The sequence below is a fragment of the Delphinus delphis genome, chromosome 5 (assembly GCF_949987515.2).
Source record: "Delphinus delphis chromosome 5, mDelDel1.2, whole genome shotgun sequence".
Lineage (NCBI taxonomy): Eukaryota > Metazoa > Chordata > Mammalia > Artiodactyla > Delphinidae > Delphinus > Delphinus delphis.
The window spans coordinates 134856768-134875049 of NC_082687.1; the positions used below are offsets into that span (position 1 = coordinate 134856768).

Sequence of the window (18282 nt, forward strand, 5' to 3'; positions counted from 1 at the left end):
TGCTGGGTGAGCCTGGCCTCTCTGCCAGCAGCTGTTGGTAGGGTCTCAGGTGGTCTCCTGGGACCCTCACTTCCCCAGGCCCACTCCCCCACTGGGCATCCCCCTCCTGAGCTTGGGAGGAAGTGGGGAGACCTGAGCCTCTGGGTCATGTCCTCATGCTGAACTCGGGTCCCCCGCTCAGAAACGCTTCTCCCAGGCTTGGTGCCATTGTGCTGGGAGGGTGTTTTGTTACCTGGACGAGGTTGGAGAACAGTGGAGCCTTGGAGTCTACACCTTGACCTTACTGAGCCATCACGTGGAAGTAGGGACAGCAGTTTGGGGCCTTTGGGGGGCCAGCGTGTCTTCATGTTGGCATTAAGCTACTAATTGGGAAGAAAAGGAGGTCTCTGGGCCTTGGTCGCAAAAAATAGGGTTTGGAAACATTCATTCATTCAACAAACACATGTTAAGAGCCTACTAATGTGCCAGGCCCTCAACCTGATGTTGGTATGAATCTTTTTTTTTAACGTCTTTATTGGAGTATAATTGCTTTACAGTGGTGTGTCAGTTTCTGCTGTATAACAATGGTATGAATGCTATTTTTCTAAGTCAGTAAACCTCCCTCAGCCCTAGCTGTCTGGTGATAAAGATACCACAATTTCCTCTTTCGTCTCTCCTCGATAAACTTCGGAGGGTCTCTGCAGCCTGCCTGAGCTCTGGCCCTCTGAAGTTTTCAGCAGTTTGAAGGAAAGCGGTGAAGCCCCCCGAGCCCAGGCAGCCCCCTTCCTTAGAAGGCTGGCTCTTCTTATCTTGCCCCCAGATAGCCCCGCCCCACTCAGGGGCCTCGGAAGTCAGCAGGCCAGGGGTGCAGGGTGACGCGTGCGGGGCCCAGCTCTGTCCTGAACAGCTGGGTGGCCTTGGGAAGGCCACGTGATATCCCTGGGCAGGGCAGGGGGAGGAAGGCGGTGCAGTCGTCAATTTCACACACTCCAAGGGCATACACGCGGCCCTTCCTGTGGAATGAGTTACCCGTTTCATCTGGAAGAAACATACTGGGGTCCGTTTCCACCCCGTCACTCTGCAGATTGGCCGTGAACAGCGTGGTTTCCTTCCTGGCAGTGACCGCTCTCCAGTGCGCTGCAGATGACAGAAAGCACAGGAGACCAAGGCCCGGCACGGGGAGCTCCGACGGCGTGTGGAGTGGAGCTCTCCGCCACACTTTCTGGGGCCCACCTTTTCCCAGCCCCGGGGAGGTGGCTGCCTGGGGCCACCTGGAAGAAGCCCGGGCCGAGGCCGTCCTGCACGGCTCCTCATGAGCTCCGGCCCCCTTTGGCAAGCCGGTCACCCTCTCCAAGCCTCGGTTTTCTCATGTGAAAGCTGAAAAGGTGAAACCCACTCCCCAGTGTTAAAAGCAATAACGTGCCTGCACACATGGGTGCTGGACAGGGGTTAACCGCCTCCTTAGTGCCCACCAAGAGCAGCTGGTCAAGCCATAGCAGAAGTCTCCTGTTAGTGTATCAGAATCCGAGTTCGGTGTCCCAGTTGGGTTTGGCTGGGGTGGGGACCGTGATGTGGGAAAAGATGGGGAGACAGATGTGGGAGGGGCTTGAGAGGGTTTGGGTCTCATGCTGGAGGTGGCAGGAGGCCTGAAGGGGTGTGAGCCGGGCCCCCCTTTGTGTCATGGGTGAGCAGTGGTCTCTGAGCTTGGAGAGGGATGCTAGAAACAGCTGATGCACAGCAGAGAACCCTTTAGAACTTTTGTAGCTCTTAAAAGAAGATCACAGGGCCTTTCCTCCCTTCTCTGCAGCTGCATGAGCTCAGCATCCTCCAGTGAATGGAGCTCTGGGCGGCGGCCCTGCCCAGGCCTGGCCTGCTTCTCCTACTGAGCTGTGGGGTCTTGTGCCCCTTCCCTTCTCTGATCTCAGCCTCCTTGTCTGGAGAAAATTATCAGAAGATTATCGATAAATGGGGAGATTGGGATTGACTTAGACACACTACTATGTATAAAATAGATAACTAATAAGAACCTACAGTATAGGGCTTCCCTGGGGGCACAGTGGTTAAGAATCCCCCTGCCAGTGCAGGGGACACGGGTTCGAGCTCTGGTCCAGGAAGATCCCACATGCCGTGGAGCAGCTAAGCCTATGTGCCACAACTACTGAGCCTGCGCTCTAGAGCCCGCGAGCCACAACTACTGAGCCCACGTGCCACAACTACTGAAGCCCATGTGCCTAGAGCCCGTGCTCCGCAACAAGAGAAGCCACTGCAATGAGAAGCCCGTGCACCGCAACCAAGAGTAGCCCCCGCTCGCCACAGCTAGAGAAAGCCCGCGTGCAGCAACGAAGACCCAACGCAGCCAAAAAAAAGGTAATAATTAATTAATTAATTTTTTAAAAAACCTACTGTGTAGCACAGGGAACTCTAGTTAATACTCTGTAATGACCTATATGGGGAAAAAATCTAAACAAGAGTGGATATATGTATATGTATAACTGATTCACTTTGCTGTACAGCAGAAACTAACACAACACTGTATATTAACTATTCTCCAGTAAAAATCAATTTACAAAAAAAGAGGAAGATTATTGGACCCGCCTCCAGCATAGCTGTGAGTTTGGTTGTTCGATCCTGGATGGGAAAGCCCTTTGTAAACAGTATGTGAGAAAGCATTAAAGTCATAATTGCATTACACTAAAAAAACAATAGGTCTCACCATCCCGCAACCCGAGTGGTTGATCTAGACCATGATTACGAATGGTTGCGGAATCATCAGGTGATGTGCTGACAGCACCGGGACCCCCTAGTCCAAGGCGATGTTGCTAAGAGTGGGATGAGCTGTCCACTCCTGATGGGACATGTAGGAAGTACACATGCGTGGATGCTGGGAGTGACCCCTAGATGTAGACCACTCTGCTGGTCCCACTCCCATCCCCAGCGCAGTGCCTCCTAAGGGCCTCTCTTCAGAGGATACTGCAAAATGTTCCTTGGGGGCAAAATTGAGGACCGCTGCTTGGGATGAAACTGAGTTTATAGGACATACTGGGGCTAGAGGAGCTTGTTCAACACCACCACAAATGTACAGTCCTCTGAATCCATAATTCAGAAAATTCCACAAGACAAATAACACCATGTCATCAAATATATCGCGTAGGAAAAACAAACCAAGGGAGAACTATTTCAGACTAAAAGAGACGTAATGACCCATCTACCAAGTGCAGTGTAATTTTGGAACCTGATTTAGAACCTTAATTCCCCGACCAGGGATCGAACCCGTGCCCCCTGCAGTGGAAGCGCAGAGTTCTAACCATTGGACTGCCAGGGAATTTCCCAGAACCTGATTTGAACAAACTATAAGAAGACATTTTTAGAGATAATTGGGGAATTATAAAACATTGAGGAATTATTGTTAATTTTATAGGTATCTGACGATATTATGATTATGCCTCAAAAACAAAAAGCCTTACTACTAAAGATGTGCATGGAACAAGCTGAAGTATTTTCATGGGTTCTGATATATCTGAGATACACTCTAAGTGAATCCAGGAAAAATAAAAACAACAAGAATATGGGGTGGTGACAGGAAGAGCAGAATATAACCAGTGTTGAGATGGGTACCTAGGGGATCACTCTACGGTTCACTGTGTATATGTTTGAAATTTTCCACAATAAAAATGGCTCTCGGGCTTCCCTGGTGGCGCAGTGGGCTTCTTCTGCTTCCCTTGGTAGCCCGCTTCTCGGGCTTCCCTTGGTAGCCGCTGTCTACCAAGCACCTGCCGCCCCGCCGGCTACACCACTCCACATTCACTGCTGCACTCGGCTTCACACTGTCCCACGGGGGAGGGAACGCGTTTTAAGCTCTATTTCAGAGACGAGGAAGGTGCAGCTCACAGAGGCGGCTTGCACCGAATAAGCAGCAGAGAAGGACCGCATCGGGGCTGACGGTTACTCAGAGGGTAGTCCGTAGGGAAAGAAGACAAAGGGGACGCCTGAGTGGCTCACATGCCAGTGGCTCTCTGGAAGGGAGGGTGGCAGGCACCGTGTATTTTCTTCTGTGGACTCATCTGCATTCGCCAAATTTTCCACGGTGGCTATTACTCTCACATGGAGCTAAAGTAAAAGTTTGAAAAAAATAAAATATCATTTTACACGTCTCCTCTATAAACTGAGAAGAGATTGTTTCTGAATCATTTCTTGGTCCTAGCTTTTACCCCATGACCTGGCACGCACGAGATAATTTGGTAAATATTTTAGTAATGATAAAAGATCCTTTTTTTTTTTTAACCTGTAGAAAGTACCTAGGGTAAAAATCACACCACCAGCCAGTTAACGAACAGGAACCCAAACTACCCGGGCCCTCGCCCCTTCGAGGGCCACTCAGGGTCTCTGCGAAGATGCTTTATATCTTCTGCAAACGGAAGGCCAGCCTTTCCCTCTAATATCTTTATTTTTATTTTTATTTTATTTTATTTTTTTTTGTGGTACGTGGGCCTCTCACTGTTGCAGCCCCTCCCGTTGCGGAGCACAGGCTCTGGACGCGCAGGCTCAGCGGCCATGGTTCACGGACCCAGCCGCTCTGAGGCATGTGGGATCTTCCCGGACTGGGGCACGCACCCGTGTCCCCTGCATCGGCAGGCGGACTCTCAACCACTGCGCCACCAGGGAAGCCCTAATATCTTTTTTTTTTTTTTTTTTTTTGCTGCACTGCATGGCACGCAGGATCTTACTTCAACAACCAGGGATCGAACATGCGCCCCCTGCAGTGGAAACTCAGTCTTAACCACTGGACCGCCAGGGAAGTCCCTTCCTCTAATATGGAAAACACATAAAAATGCAAGTGGTAATCCCTGTACATCTAAAATCGTCCTTGTGGAATTCTAGCTTGTCTCACTCCACACACACGTTAGAGCTCTGTCTGTGCCACACACTCCGTGCCTTGGGTAAACCGCACACCTCCTGATGTGCCCATTTCACAGATGAGGAGACTGAAGTTCAGGCATGTTAAATATGCCGCCCCTTTGTCACACTGGGATGGGGTGCCGACCCCAGTCTCCTGGCTTGGGTCTCTTTCCTGACCCCACGTGGTCTCCCTGCATAGGCCTCTGGAGGGGCTCAGGGCGGCTTCTTGGGCCCCTCCTATGTCTCCAATGTAGACATCTGCCGGGAGCCTCGATGGGGCGCTGAGGGAGGCTCTGTGTCTCCCAGAACGTGGGCCCGGCTCAGGGCTCCCTGGCACACCCCCGCTCACCTCCTCTAGGTGGTGCTACGCCTGCCCCTTCCACGCAGAACCCCACCTGCCACTGCAGCCCCGCCTCTCCCCAGGCATGCACCTCCCCACGGGCTCCCAAGAGCCCAGGGAGGTGGCGACGGTCATCCGCATTTTACAGATGAGGAAACCGAGGCTCAGAGAAGGGCAAAGTCAAGACAAGCCAGTGCCAGACGGGTGTCTCCAACCGCCGCCATGTGCTGGGGGAGCAGAGGCGGGCAGAGCAGGGCGGCCCGGCCCTGCATGTCAAGGGCAGTGAGAGGGTGCGACGCAGTGTGGACCCGAGTGTGCGGATCGCTCTTTCTGGAAGCTCGGCTGCGCAGGTTTGGCAAGAGGTAGTGGCAGCTGGGAGCAGGCCTCGGAAGAGGTTTGTCTCCTTCTGGGACAGGAGGCAGCTGAGCCTTGCATGGGCCCAGGGGAGGAGCTGGAGTTGGGGACTGGCCCTGCATGCGAAGAGGCCCCCAGGGAAGGCGCCCGGAGCCTGGTGGACCCTGGGGGAGTGACCAGCTTTTTCCTTCTCGCCCCTGAAGCCCAAACCCAGCTCTGCTCAGCGCCCCTGGGCAGCCCCAGGCCCATCTTTTCTGGACGTCCCACCCAGGGAGTGGTTGTGCTTGTTGGGTGAAGCCTGGATCTCCCTGGAGGGCTGGGCCCACTGGGATTGGGAATGCCTGGAGGGGGGACCCTGATGCCTGAAACAGCCATCCTCAAACCGTCCTGAGCACTTCCTGTGTGCCAGGGTTAGGCTCACAGCCTAATGGGGAGGCAGGTGGACAGACAATTCTAGAGGCCACTGACCAGGACCTGAGGCTATGTCAAGAGGGCCCAGAGAGGGATCTCCAGGAGAAACCAGAGGCCAGGGTGCTCGGCCTGGTCTCCCTGCGGCTCCAGACAGCACACCTCACCTGTGGCTCTTGGCCGATATCTTGGCCCATTTTAGAGTTTAGGGGCAGCTCTTCCCCCAAGCCCAGCCCCACCCCCGCAGGGCAGGAGGAGGGCTGGACCATCAGGCGGGTGTTGACGCTGAGCGCGTCCCAGGCCAGGCTGCGTGGGGTTGGGAGACCCCTAATCCGGCGGCTGCCACCCCCTTGGAGAATCTGGTTCACCTGCCGCGTGCCCAGCACGGAGGGCCACGGGGATGAGCAAGGGGCTCCCGGGCCTCTCAGGAGGGCGTGGCCAGCTCTGCCAGGTGTGGGAGCTGGGGGTGGCACGTGGCCAAGGGGACCAGGGTTGTGATGGCTGGAGAAGGCAGGAGGGGGTCCAGGCAGAAGGAACAGGACAAGCAAAGGCGGGCTCTGTGCAGCCAGGATTGTGAGGTGTCTGGAAAACGCCAGTCTGGATGGGAAGGGGGCGGCGAGGCTGCAAGGTTAGGCTGGGGCCGGATCTGGGAGGGGGTCCTGGAGAGATCGGGGCTGGTGGCCTGGTGGCTCTAGGGGGGTGGGTGCAAATGAAGAGGCAGCAGTTTGGAGGTGGATCCGCCCCCCTCTGTCTACTTGTCACCCTGGCTGCTACGCTGCTCCTCTCGGGCCCACACACCCTCACCTTCACCTCTGCAGGCCTGTCCTTGGGAAGTCCCCCCGCCCAGATTCAAACAAGAACAAAAGCCTTGCAGCCACCTGTCTCCCAGCCATGAGCTCACCCTCCGTGGGAGGGAGTGGGCAGCCAGTGCTCAGAGAATCAGCGCGACCCGGCAGAATCTCAAGGCTTTTCCTGGAGACTTCTGAGACCTTGAAGGGCAGAGGTGGACCTCGTTCAGGCGCGCACCGGGTATCAGCTGGGCATCGGAGCCTGGTGCAGAGAGGGTGTCTACAGTATCTGGGGGTTGGGGGTGGAGTGGCAGCGGGAGGGAACGTCTCCTGATGGGTGACACTTGGTGGGGGGGGGGGGAGGAAGGTCAGCCGGCCTGGGGCTTGTGTGAGGCCCCTCAGGGCAGAGACCCAGGGGTGGGCAGGCTGAGGCCTGCTCCCTCCCCAAAGAGGAGGGGCGGCTGCTCTGGGGGGGGGGAAGGGCAAGGAGCCGCCAGGGGTGTTTTTGTGAGAGCTAAGAACATCCTCCACTCCAGGTGCAGGGCGGAGGAAGGACAGCGGCTGGACTGGGTGCTGGGACATTTAGGAAGCCAACTTCTGTAGCCAGGAGGGAGCTGGGCCCAACTCTGTGTGTGTGTGTGTCTCAGGAGCTGTTGGTTGGTGGGTGGATGAGTTAGGAGAAAATAGGGGCTGAGGTTTGGCAAGAAGAGGAACATGGAGTGCATCCAAGAAGGTTCCTCTAAGGTGGGCAATATCTAAGGTTGGCTTAGGATGGAGGAGCAAAGGGAAAGGTTGAAGTCGCTAGGTCAGGGAGGGTAGATGCGTCAGGAAGAAAGAAAACACGTATTAAACCCCTCCCCCACCTGAGGTATGTGGGACACCCCTTCCTCTGAAAGAGGAAACCGAGGCTCAGAGAGGTTAAGTAACTTGCCCAAAGTCACACAGTAAACACCAGAGTTGGGATTCCAGCCCAGATCTGCCTGACGTGAAAGCTCATGTTCTCTACTATCGTCAACTGCTTCTCAGGGGCTGGAAAAAAATGGGGTCTCTTGTGGAGGGGCAGTGGGGAAGCAGGGGTGGGGAGAGTGTGGCATGGGCAGGGCCTCACCCCAGGTGTCCCGTCTGTCACCACCAAACAAGCACCACACTGTATGTTACCTGGAGCCAGACGGCCTGGTTGCCAATCCTGCCTGTGTCCTTCGCAGCTATGGGGCCGTGGGCACGGAACGTTCCCCCGCGTGAGCCTCAGTTCTTCTCGGCAACATGGGCGACTGCGAGGACGAAGACGGTAGACACACACTGCGCAGGGCTCAGGCAGGCTACGCTCTTCCCCTCTCCTCCGTGTGGGCCCTGACTACCCGCTGGGGACCTGGGGACTGCACAGAGACCAGACAAGATGGTAAGGCATCTGGGAGGTGGCCCAGGGGCTGCTGGAGCCCTGCACGGCCTCGGGTGGGAGTTGGGTAAGAGTCGGGGATGCCGTTCCGAGGGTCAGAGCACCTGGGGTACCATTCTGAGCCACACACCAGAGGGGACTAGGAAGTAGAGGAGAAGGGAATCCCAGGAGGTCCAGGCCGAGGGCAGAGCAGGTGCAAAGGGGAGGACTTGACAGAGTTCGAGGTGCTTCCGGGGAGCCGTACGCGTGCAAGGGGCGGGAGAGTTTCCCGCAAGGGATGATCGGGCGTGAGAAGCATCTGCATCCCCTGCCACCTCTGCCCTCTGCACCCATCTCACGTGGCTCCCACGTGAGACCTGATCCCGCAGCTTCTAAATCGGGTTTCGCTTTCTGAGGGTGGCGGCAGCAGAAGGCAACGGGGCGATGCCTTTAAAAAACAAGGCTATTTGGAAAATTCCACTGTGGTGTGCTGTAACGCAGAGCCCCACCCCCACGTGCTTTCTGTGGTTTCTTAGTACCTAGAGCCTTAAGGCCTCCAGCCCTGGGCTCCTCTTAAGCATCAGTGAGCCGCAAGCCACAGGGGGTCCCCTGCACCACACCTCCCCCGCCACGCCACCCACCAGCGCCAGGTTGTGCATTCCATACTTTGCAGGGTCTGTTGGTTTCATTATAACTTACTTCCTCCAAGCAATTACTTGGGATGCTCTGAGAATTAGTGACCTTTGATTTGGGCACCAGACCCCACTGGTTCAAATGTCCCCAGTAAAATGGGGCAACAATACAGCATCATGGGGCTGCTAGGGCAGCTAGAGACGCTGTTACAGACGGTAGAACACACAGACCGTAGTCACAGGGCTCTGTGGTCAGCACTCCCGTCACAGCAAGTGTGTTTGGCTCTGCATTCATTACCTAACCCCCTGGAGCACGCGTGTTCCCACTGACAAAATGGTGACAGGACTTGTCGTGCTTTGATGAGAAGGGACAGCGTGCAGAGCCCTCATCCGATGGCCTCAGGTTACTGTGCCTCTTGAATCTTGTCGGTTACCCATCAGTCAGCATCTTAACACATCTCATTATAAATAGAATAATATTTAAATATTATTATAAATAGAATATTATAATAGTAATATTACTATTATAATATAGTAATAATAATATAATAATAATATTATTACATTATAAATAGAATAATAATATTCCAGGGGAATTTCCTGACGGCCAGTGGCTAGGACTCTGCGCTTCCACTGCAGGGGGCATGGGTTCGACCCCTGGTCAGGGAACTAAGATCCCACAAGCCACGTGGTGTGGCCAAAAAAAATATATATATAAATAGAGCATTCGTTTGTTGCGGGAAATCTAAAAGTTTCAAAATACATAATCAGAAGGTAATCATGTGTGTTCTGATATCATTTGAGTGTTTCTACCTGTTTGTTTCTGTGGATGACATTCCATATTCTATGATTATGTTTTATTTAAAATTCAGTATCACTCTTACAACTTATGCATTTCCTCTTTGCTATAATAAACTACTTGAAGATTTTTAAAAATTAATTAATTAAATTTTGGCTGCATTGGGTCTTTGTTGCTGCGTGTGGGTTTTCTCTAGTTGCGGTGAGCAGGGGCTACTCTTCCTTGAGGTGCGCGGGCTTCTCATTGTGGTGGCTTCTCTTGTTGTGGAGCACCGGCTCTAGGCGCGTGGGTTTCAGTAATTGTGGCACGTGGGCTCAGTAGTTGTGGCTCGTGGGCTCTAGAGCACGGGCTCAGTAGTTGTGGTGCACGGGCTTAGCTGCTCCGCGGTATGTGGGATCTTCCCGGACCAGGGTTCAAACCCGTGTTCCCTGCATTGGCAGGCGGATTCTTAACCACTGCGCCACCAGGGAAGCCCTAAAGATTTTTTAAATGGCTGCATAGAAGTCTCTCCAGTTAGTTAAGCTTCCCCCATGACTGGACGTCCACATCATATCCATTTCACTGTTGTAAGTAGCACTTCAGTGAGCATATTTTTACAACAGTCTTTGCCTGACTTTGGGGGTATTTTTTTTTTATAAGGACAGCTCCCTTCAAGTGCACTATTAGATGAAAAGGATTCAGTGTGTTATAATTTTCTCTTTTGCTGGAGCCATGCCTTCTCCCTTTTATAAATGTGCTGTAATACTTCTAGGAGTTCCACCTCCCTGAATTCACTGATTTTCACCTCTGCAGGTAAGCAACAGGTAACTGCCCTTGTTAAAACTGAGTAGAATACGAGTTGATGGTCTGGTTGTGAGGGTCTGATGCTGCTTCTTTGCCGCAAACTGCAGAGGTTCGTGGTGACTACTCTGGTTGTTATGACACTTTTCCGTCTCCGTGTCTCTGGCCATCTTCTCTGGGCCTGAGGTTGCTGGAAGGCTTACCTCCAGCTACCTGGGCTACTTTTGACTTTGTTTTTTTTTCCTCCTCTTGATCAATTTTCAGAAGCAACAAGGCAAACCCAAGTTCCAGGCTTTGTGTCCTAAAAATGAGAACGTCCATCTCCACAGTGAATTCCTTTATTCCAAGGAATGAAGACAGAAAAGATGGGCTTTCCTGGACTTCTGAAATCCCTTGGGCCAGCGGAAAGCTCCTTGGAAATAAATGATGGTTGCTCAATCTGCCTCTGCCTGGTGGGGACGGCCCGCTGACACTCACAAGTGAAGTGTGACCACCGCCGCCGGTACTTTCATTCCCACCCTGGGCCCCCGGTGGCCCTGAACAGAAGCTGGGGGCAAGGAGGGTGGGAGGGAGGATGGCGAGTGGGCGGCAGCTTTTGGACAGTGGGGGGCAAGCTGTGAGGGCCAAGCTGAGCGGCCTCACCTCACCGCGCCTGCTTCCCCACCTGTAAAGCAGGAGTCAACGTGCCAGTAGGTGTGGTGATGGGGTGAAATAGCCAGCACAGCATGGGGCACCTGGGAGGGCTCACGCGAGTGCAGGTATGACAAAGGTTTATTCACGCAGTCAACAAATATTTAAGGAGCTCACATTCCCGGGGCTGGGGAAGAGTCGGGGGCAAAATATGCATTTGGGAGGCTAGAACCCCACATCTCCCGAGAAGAGGTGCACAGGGGTTTGGTGGGGCAGAGGCTGCTGGCCAGGTCCTGTGCCCACCCCCTTCCCCACCTGACCTTGGGCCCCTCCCCATGTCTGTCTCTGGGCCTCACTTGCCCCACTGAATAATGAGAGGGGTGGGCTTGAGGACTCTAGAGGGTCCCGCCAGCTCCGACACCCTGCTGGTGACCCTTCTGGGGTCTGCCCCTGGTGAGTTCCTATTGTCCTGGTGAGGGGATGTGAGTGCATTTGCGAGGTGCCACGTCTGTCTGCCCCTCGAGACGGGGGCTCCGTGGGCGCAGGAACTGTGGGCTATCAGTCACTCTGCTGTTCCCGGAGCCCAGGGCGCCGGCACACAGTGGGCTCAGGGCTGCCTTCCGTGGGACTCGGTCACCCTGGGAAGGGCTTCCCACTCCTGCTTGGTGAGCTTGGGGAAGGCTCACAGGTCAGGCTTGAAGAAGTCCCTCCGCGGGGTCCCTGGAGAATCTTAGCATCTCTCCTCACCTTGGCGGGTTGACTTTCTCTACATTATATTGCTAGGAAGAGCTCCCTCAAATATGCCAGAAACTGACAGAACCAGACAGCTGGGTTTTTTCTTTTCTTTTTTGGTCGTGCCGCGTGGCTTGTGGGATCTCAGTTCCCCGACCAGGGATTGAACCCCAGGCCCTCGGCAGTGAAAGCGTGGAGTCCTAACCACTGGACCACCAGGGAATTCCCCAGACAGTTGTTTTACATTTAATCCTCACACAGTTCGGGAGGCGGAGATGCTCAGAGCCTTGTTGAGATGGGGAAAGTTGGGGAAGGGAAGGGAGGGAAGGCTTCAGGGCTGACCCAGGCCAGGCCACCACCCACCAGTCCTGTGCCTGGAACTGAGGTGAGGCAGCTGCAGGCCTGGTGCTTCTCTACATCAAGGGGCAGCTTTACAGCCCCCAAAGGAACGACCAGGTGAGAATCAGTTTGGGACCCTGGCGGTTAGGTCTGCACAGGGGAGCCGGGATGGCTTCCCCCAGGCAGGCAGCAGTGAGCCAGCAGAGGGGGACACGGCACTGACCACCCTGATACAGTTCTCATCTCCATATCAGAGACGGGGGCTGGGAGGTGCTGAGGTTCTGAGAGGTGACGTGCGTGCCCACTGCCACGCAGCTAATCTTGTTCACTGTATTTTTAATTTCGTTAGGCTGAAGTTGCAATGAGGATTCATCTAGAACACTCCTGGGTGCTGATGACAAGGGGTAAGAAATAGGTCAAATCACACTGAGGGTGTTAAGTGACAGATGGGCTCCAGTGGGGAGCTCTGGGCTGTGGCAGGGGGAGGGGCGGGAGCCAGGGAGGCAGCAGGGTGGTGAGAGGGTGAGGAGAAGGCAGACAGAGGGCGCCAAATGCAAACCCACGGACCACAAGCTTCCTCGGTTCTGGATGTAGAACAATGGTTCCTGTGATTGTGGGGTTTTAAAACCCTAAGACTGACAATGAGGGCTTCAAGGGATTTGGGGAGTCGCAAAGAACACCGTAAAGGCAGATTTATTAATCTGATGTATTAAATTGCTAATTAAGTCAGGCCTGAAGCAAGTCTGTACTTTCCTGTTTCCTTAAAATAAGCTCAGGGGGGCACACTGGGGGGGGCGGGGCTTGAAAGAGACCTGCTATTAGTTTTCCTTAAGACATCCAGAAATGTAAGCATTTATAAAGCCTCCATTATGCTCTAAGCATAACAGAAGCACTGTGAAGGGTGTTCGTGTATTCTATTAACACATTTCCTTTGTAAAGTTCTCACCCCTCCTGCTATCATAATAGGCGCTAAGAGTTATTAGAGCCATGACCCAGGCAGGAGAAACAAGTCAGGGGCTCTTCGGCCCAACGCTAATGACCACAGCCCAAATTAATCTTCCGTTGCATGCTTCCAGACGCTGTGATGGAGAGATCACCCTTCCTGTCCCCGACGGCCCTGCTAGATGTAGCTGGCTGTCTCTCTGAGGTTTCCTCTGTGGTAGCTCTGGCCGTGACAGCCCTCAGGGGTCCTGGTTGGCAGGAGCCAATCCTAGCTTGGAACCCAGGCCTTCCAGCTCCCAACCACTGGAGTCTTTCCTCTTGCCTTGATGCCCTCAGAACATAATCTTTCAGGCTCAGGGAACATACCAATAAACAAGATAAGCCCGGTTTGGCTCAGGGAGCGTACATTCTAGGAGGGGGATGAGGTAGGGGTCAACAACGAGCGAACAAGACCTTTCTTATTCAGGGCCTTCCATGATGCTGGAAGGCGGTCTGGGGCGGGGCATCTGGTTTCTGACCCCTCTCAGCTACTGACCAGCCCTGACCCTTGGGTAAGTGACTTCATCTCCCACTCTGTACGACGGTTTTGATCACAGACCTTGTCTCTGGAGGTTCTGCAATATTGACAGGAAGTAATGCACATGAACGCTAGGCCAGCGGCTCCTAAACTTGTCTGCACATTACACAGCTTCCAAAACTGTACCTTACCTCCAGAGACTGATTCAGTTGGCCTGGGGCGTGGCCTGGGCTTTGAAATTTTCAAAGATCCCCAGGAGACGCTGAAGTGCAGACAAGTCTGGGGAGGCACGGCGCTATGCATTGCGTAACCGCTCGATAAAAGACAACTAACAGAAAAGCCCGTTCTACAGATTAAGAGACCAAGGCCCGGCAGGGAAGACCTCAAAGCGACCTTCCCGAGGCTGTACGTCCCGGGCCCGAGCTTGGATCTTGCCCACCTGGTCTCTCGCAGGCGGCCAGGTGGGGTCCGGGCTCTTCCTCCCCCGCACACCTGCTGGGGGGCAGGGGCGCCCATCGATGCGCTCCGCTGCTCGGCTCCCCACGCCTGGTCGCTGCCCGCTCGTGCCCCTTCCCCCTCCCGGGCGCTTCCCACTTCCAAGATGGCCGCGGGTGGAGCCGACCAGGTAAGGAAGCCCCTGATGGGTGTTCACGGGGGGTCTGCGGGCATGAAAATCCCCTCAGGCCTCCCCACAGGCTCCTCTTGCCCTTCGGGAGAGAAAAGGTCCGGCAACGCCGCTCCGAAGCCCGTGGCGGGCGGGCGAGCGGGCCGGAGGAGGGGCAGCGGGACGAGCGTCGAGCTCGAGGAGCGGCGGCAGCCCGGCTGGGCGCGGCAACCCGGGCGGAAGAGCAGCCTGCGCAGGCAGGGGGCGGGGCGGGGCGAGGGCGCGCGGGGCGGGGCGAGGGCGCGCGGGGCGGGGCGAGGGCGCGCGGGGCGGGGCGAGGGCGCGCGGGGCGGGGCGAGGGCGCGCGGGGCGGGGCGAGGGCGCGCGCCGCTGTTGGCTGCGGGCAGCTCGCGGGCACCTGCCGGCCCGGCCCGCCGCCTGCAGCGCCGGGTGTCCTCGCCGCGCAAGTTGCGGGTCCCGCAGGGCCTGGGCTGCGGGCCCGCTGGCCCCGGGGATGGCGTCGGAGCCGCGCTAACTCCGGTACTGAGGGCCTCCGGCGAGGGCCGGGCCGCGAGGGAGGGAGGGCGCCGGGGCGCGCGGGGCAGCTGACACCTGCTGCAGCGTCGGCCGGAGCGTGGAGGCGGCCTGAGGCGGGGCGGAGCTGGCCGCGCGGGTTCGGGTCCTGCCTGCGCGCCCCCTCGACGCGCGGCCGCCGCTCCCTCCCACGCTGGGGGAGCGCGTGGGGCACGGGGAGCATCGCGGGGCCCGGGGGCGCTCGGCTCGCCCGCTCCTCGGTGAGACGCGCGCCCCGACCCGCTCCTTTCCCGGAACTTGACGAAAAGTTTTCCCCCTCAGACGCGCGGGGCTCCCGGGCCGGGAGAGGAGCCGGCTCGGCGCTCCCCGACCCATAAGAGCCCCCACGGCGTCGGGGCCACAGAACACCGGGATCCCGCCACTTCGGAGCCCCCCAGCCGCCGGGACCCCCTCCACCTCAGGGCCCCCGACCCCTGCGACCCCCGGCAGTTTGCAGTCCCCGACTCGCCGGAGCCCCTCTCCCCACACCTCGGAGCCTCCGACCGCCCGGAACCCCCTCCACCTCTGGGTCCACCTGGCAGTTCCCGACCCCCTTGCTTCTCAGATCCCTGTTCTGGGGCCGCAGACGCCCCCTTCTCTTGAGACCGCCTACTCCCCAGGCCGGGGACTCCCTTTTGCTTCAGGGGCCCCCGTACCTGGACTACAGCCCCCTTAGCCTCGGGGACCCGCCTCTCGGGATGCATCCCAGCGGGAGGCTGAGGGGCAGGAGCTGTATGGGGACAGAGAGCTGCCCCGAGGAAGGAGCGGGGGGGGGGGGGCGGCGGCTCAGAGCTGGGGGGATGCGGCCGCCGGGAAGGCTCCTCTTCACGAGGCCGCAGCGCCGGCCGGCGGACCCCAGACCCCGCGCCTGCGCAGCAGGCCACAGGCAGCCGCGTGCGTTTCAAAGTTGGACAGGCGCCATCTGCTCCAACTTGGATGTGGAAGTGGAAGCTTGGCTTTGGGAAGTTCTGTGGGCAGGAGGCTCCTGGGCACGGACTCACGCCCTTCGTTTACAGGGGAGGGCGGTGTCTTAGGGCCCGTGTCTGCAGGCGTTGGCCCCTCGCCGTTGTCTTGGCTACCTTTGTAGAGGATGGGTGGCTGCTGGGCACTGTTAGGAGCTGTGCATGGACCAGGCCAGACCTTACAGCAGTCCCTTCCTCTTGCCCGGTTTATCTGGCCAGTACCAACCTGTGTCTCAGGTTTGGATAGGGCTTCTTCCCAGCTGCTTAGCCCACCTGTCCCACCTGGGTTGCTCCGCCGTCCCACCCCCCAGCCAAGGCTGTCTTACTACTGTCTTGGTGGTGGTATGTTTGACCCCTTGAGACTGTGGGCTTCACCTGATTAACAGCCCTTGTGAGAAGCTGGCATGTTCTTGGGGCTCAGGGTTATTGAGTGAATGCAGCCTTTGGGCCGCATCGAGGGCGGTCAGGTAACCGGTTCAGGGTCACCCAGCTGGAGAGGGGCAGGGATGACATTCACACTGAGGCAGGTCAGGGGGCCAGGCTCCGCTCATCTCAATGTCCTTCACGGCCCCAGCAGGTCCTGGCAGGTCCCTGCTTAGCATTTTGCGTGGCGCCGAGGTGGGCTTGCTCCATGCTTGCGAGACTGAGTGTTTACAGCCTGCCCCCAGCCCACCCTCTCATGCTCCGAATCAGGGCTGCCTCACCTGGCCTCCGCGGGTCCCTGCAGTTCCCCTCAGGCACCTCTCTCTACTTCTCCACCCCTCCACCCCTCCGCCCTTCCACTTCTCCATCTCTCCCTCCCACTGCCCTACTTCCCTCTGTCCAGCGGGTGAGTTCCTGCCCGTCCTACCTCCACTTCCCCTTGCTTGTGCTCTGCTGAAGGCCTCTCAACAGAGAGGACACAGCTTATCAGAGCAACATGCTTAGGAATCTGTCTTCCCTGTTGGTCAGAGCTTCTGACTGTCACGTCCTCACCCTCAGCACAGAGGATGCCTGCCCAGCATGGCGTGGGCGCTCGCGGAGCTTTGAGACCTTGGAGAAGATTTGTCATCACACCAGACATTGTACCTAATATGTAAGAGAGGATTTTAGGAAAATGGGTACGTGTTGTCAATGTTTGCTGTAGGGAGGGTGTAAAGTTTCTAGGGTCTGGGTTTAGAATTCTAGATTGTCAAGTTGCAAGGACCTCGGGTAGCTTGGCTGGGCTAGTCACCTCATTTGACAGATGGGGAAGCTGAGGCCCAGCGCTCGGTCAGTGCCGCAGCGGAGGTGCGAGGAGAGATGCTGGTGACAGGGCGAAGCCGTACAGTGAGGCTGTGCAGACTGGCTGTGTCTGGGCTTGCTTATGCAAATGAGTTGCTAAAATAGGGGGCCTGAGCTGGCTGGCCGTGTCGGGTGCCCGGGGAAGAGTGATGCCAGCGAGCATCTTCCAAGGCACGATTCTAAAGGCTTTATGTAGGTTTCTTCCCCGATCTTGTCAACGGCCTAATGAAATAGGGTCTATTATTGTCCCCCTCTTACTACTTGGAAATCGAGGCACAGAGAAGTTAAACTAGTCCAAGGTCCAACAACTGCTAGGCGGAGGAGCCAGGATTTGAACTTACGTGGTCTACCTCCAGAACCTGCATTATTTTTTCCCCTTGCGTATTTTAGTTTTAAAACTTTTCTATTGAAGTCTAACATACATACAGAGAAGTCTAAATATTGTTGTATTTAACTTATCGATGATCACAAAGTGTAGGGTCTGTACTCTTAAGCACTCCAACAAGCCATGTTTGGCCTTTGATGTCAGACCCGGTTTGAATCCTGTTTCTCTTGCTGTGTGACCTTGGGTGTGTCACTCAGCTTCTCTGAATCTCATAGTTTCTTGGGTGTACTTGGCAGGCTTGTGATGATTAGAGCATGTGATAGCTCCTGGCATGTTTGGTGTTTGGTAAATTTTCAGTAAATTATTTGACTTATTAATAATTAAGATTATAAATTGTGTTGGCTTTGTTAAGTGGACTATCTTCCGAACCTGTGAGTTGCCTTCCGGTCACTTTACAGGTACTTATGATGATTAGTTTTGGTAAATATATGAAGCTGAAACATTTGGGGGTAGAGGGGAAACCTCCCCTGTGCACTGAAAGTCCTTAATTTAAAATGTCCCACCTGTGCCTTTTAAACATCACCACCTTTGGGCGGTGTAAGTTAAATATCTGTTCCTTAGGGTTGGGAAGGAGCCTCTGGGGACCCTCAGCAGTTTAACGCCAGTTTCTGCCTGGTTTGCTGATGGACGGAAACTTACTGAACTACATCGTGTTGAGTTCCAGGTGCCTCAAAGTTGCCGGGCACCCTCCAGAGGAGTATATTGGGCTTCTAGGAAATTCTTTTTTAGGATTGTTTTTATCCTAAAGAATAACTCTTTTAAAAAAACAAACTACTTTTCTAGTTGACTTTCCTATTCTGTGGTTTTTTTTTTCTTTTTTTCTTTTGGCTGTGCCGCGTAGCATGCGGGGTCTTAGTTCCCTGACCAGGGATCAACCCCACCCCCTCCCCTGGCAGTGGAAGCGTGGAGTCTTAACCACTGGACCGCCGGGGAAGTCCCGACTTTCCCTTTCTATGTAATGCACATTAGTCCATTATTTTAGGC

General features: G+C 55.6%; 1 protein-coding gene and 2 long non-coding RNA genes across 5 annotated transcripts in view; 2 read left to right on the forward strand and 1 right to left on the reverse strand.

Annotated features, from left to right (window-relative positions):
- Positions 1–172: 172 nt before the first annotated feature.
- LOC132426179 (uncharacterized) lies at positions 173–14036 on the reverse strand. The gene is made up of 3 exons (XR_009519624.1): positions 13951–14036; positions 7924–8141; positions 173–1116 (listed from the first exon to the last, which is right to left on the reverse strand). It is a non-coding gene; the product is annotated as an uncharacterized lncRNA (long non-coding RNA).
- On the forward strand, positions 6895–10775 carry LOC132426180 (uncharacterized). The gene is made up of 3 exons (XR_009519625.1): positions 6895–7030; positions 7971–8164; positions 10616–10775. It is a non-coding gene; the product is annotated as an uncharacterized lncRNA (long non-coding RNA).
- Positions 13921–18282, forward strand: part of TBC1D14 (TBC1 domain family member 14) — a 103233-nt gene continuing 98871 nt past the window's right edge. For 2 of the 3 annotated variants that reach the window (XM_060013026.1, XM_060013027.1), the window contains exon 1: positions 14501–14655. The gene's annotated coding sequence lies outside the window, so the exon portion shown is untranslated. Of the gene's footprint in view, positions 14137–14500; positions 14656–18282 lie in introns of those variants that run through there. The other variant, XM_060013028.1, reaches the window with a different exon arrangement.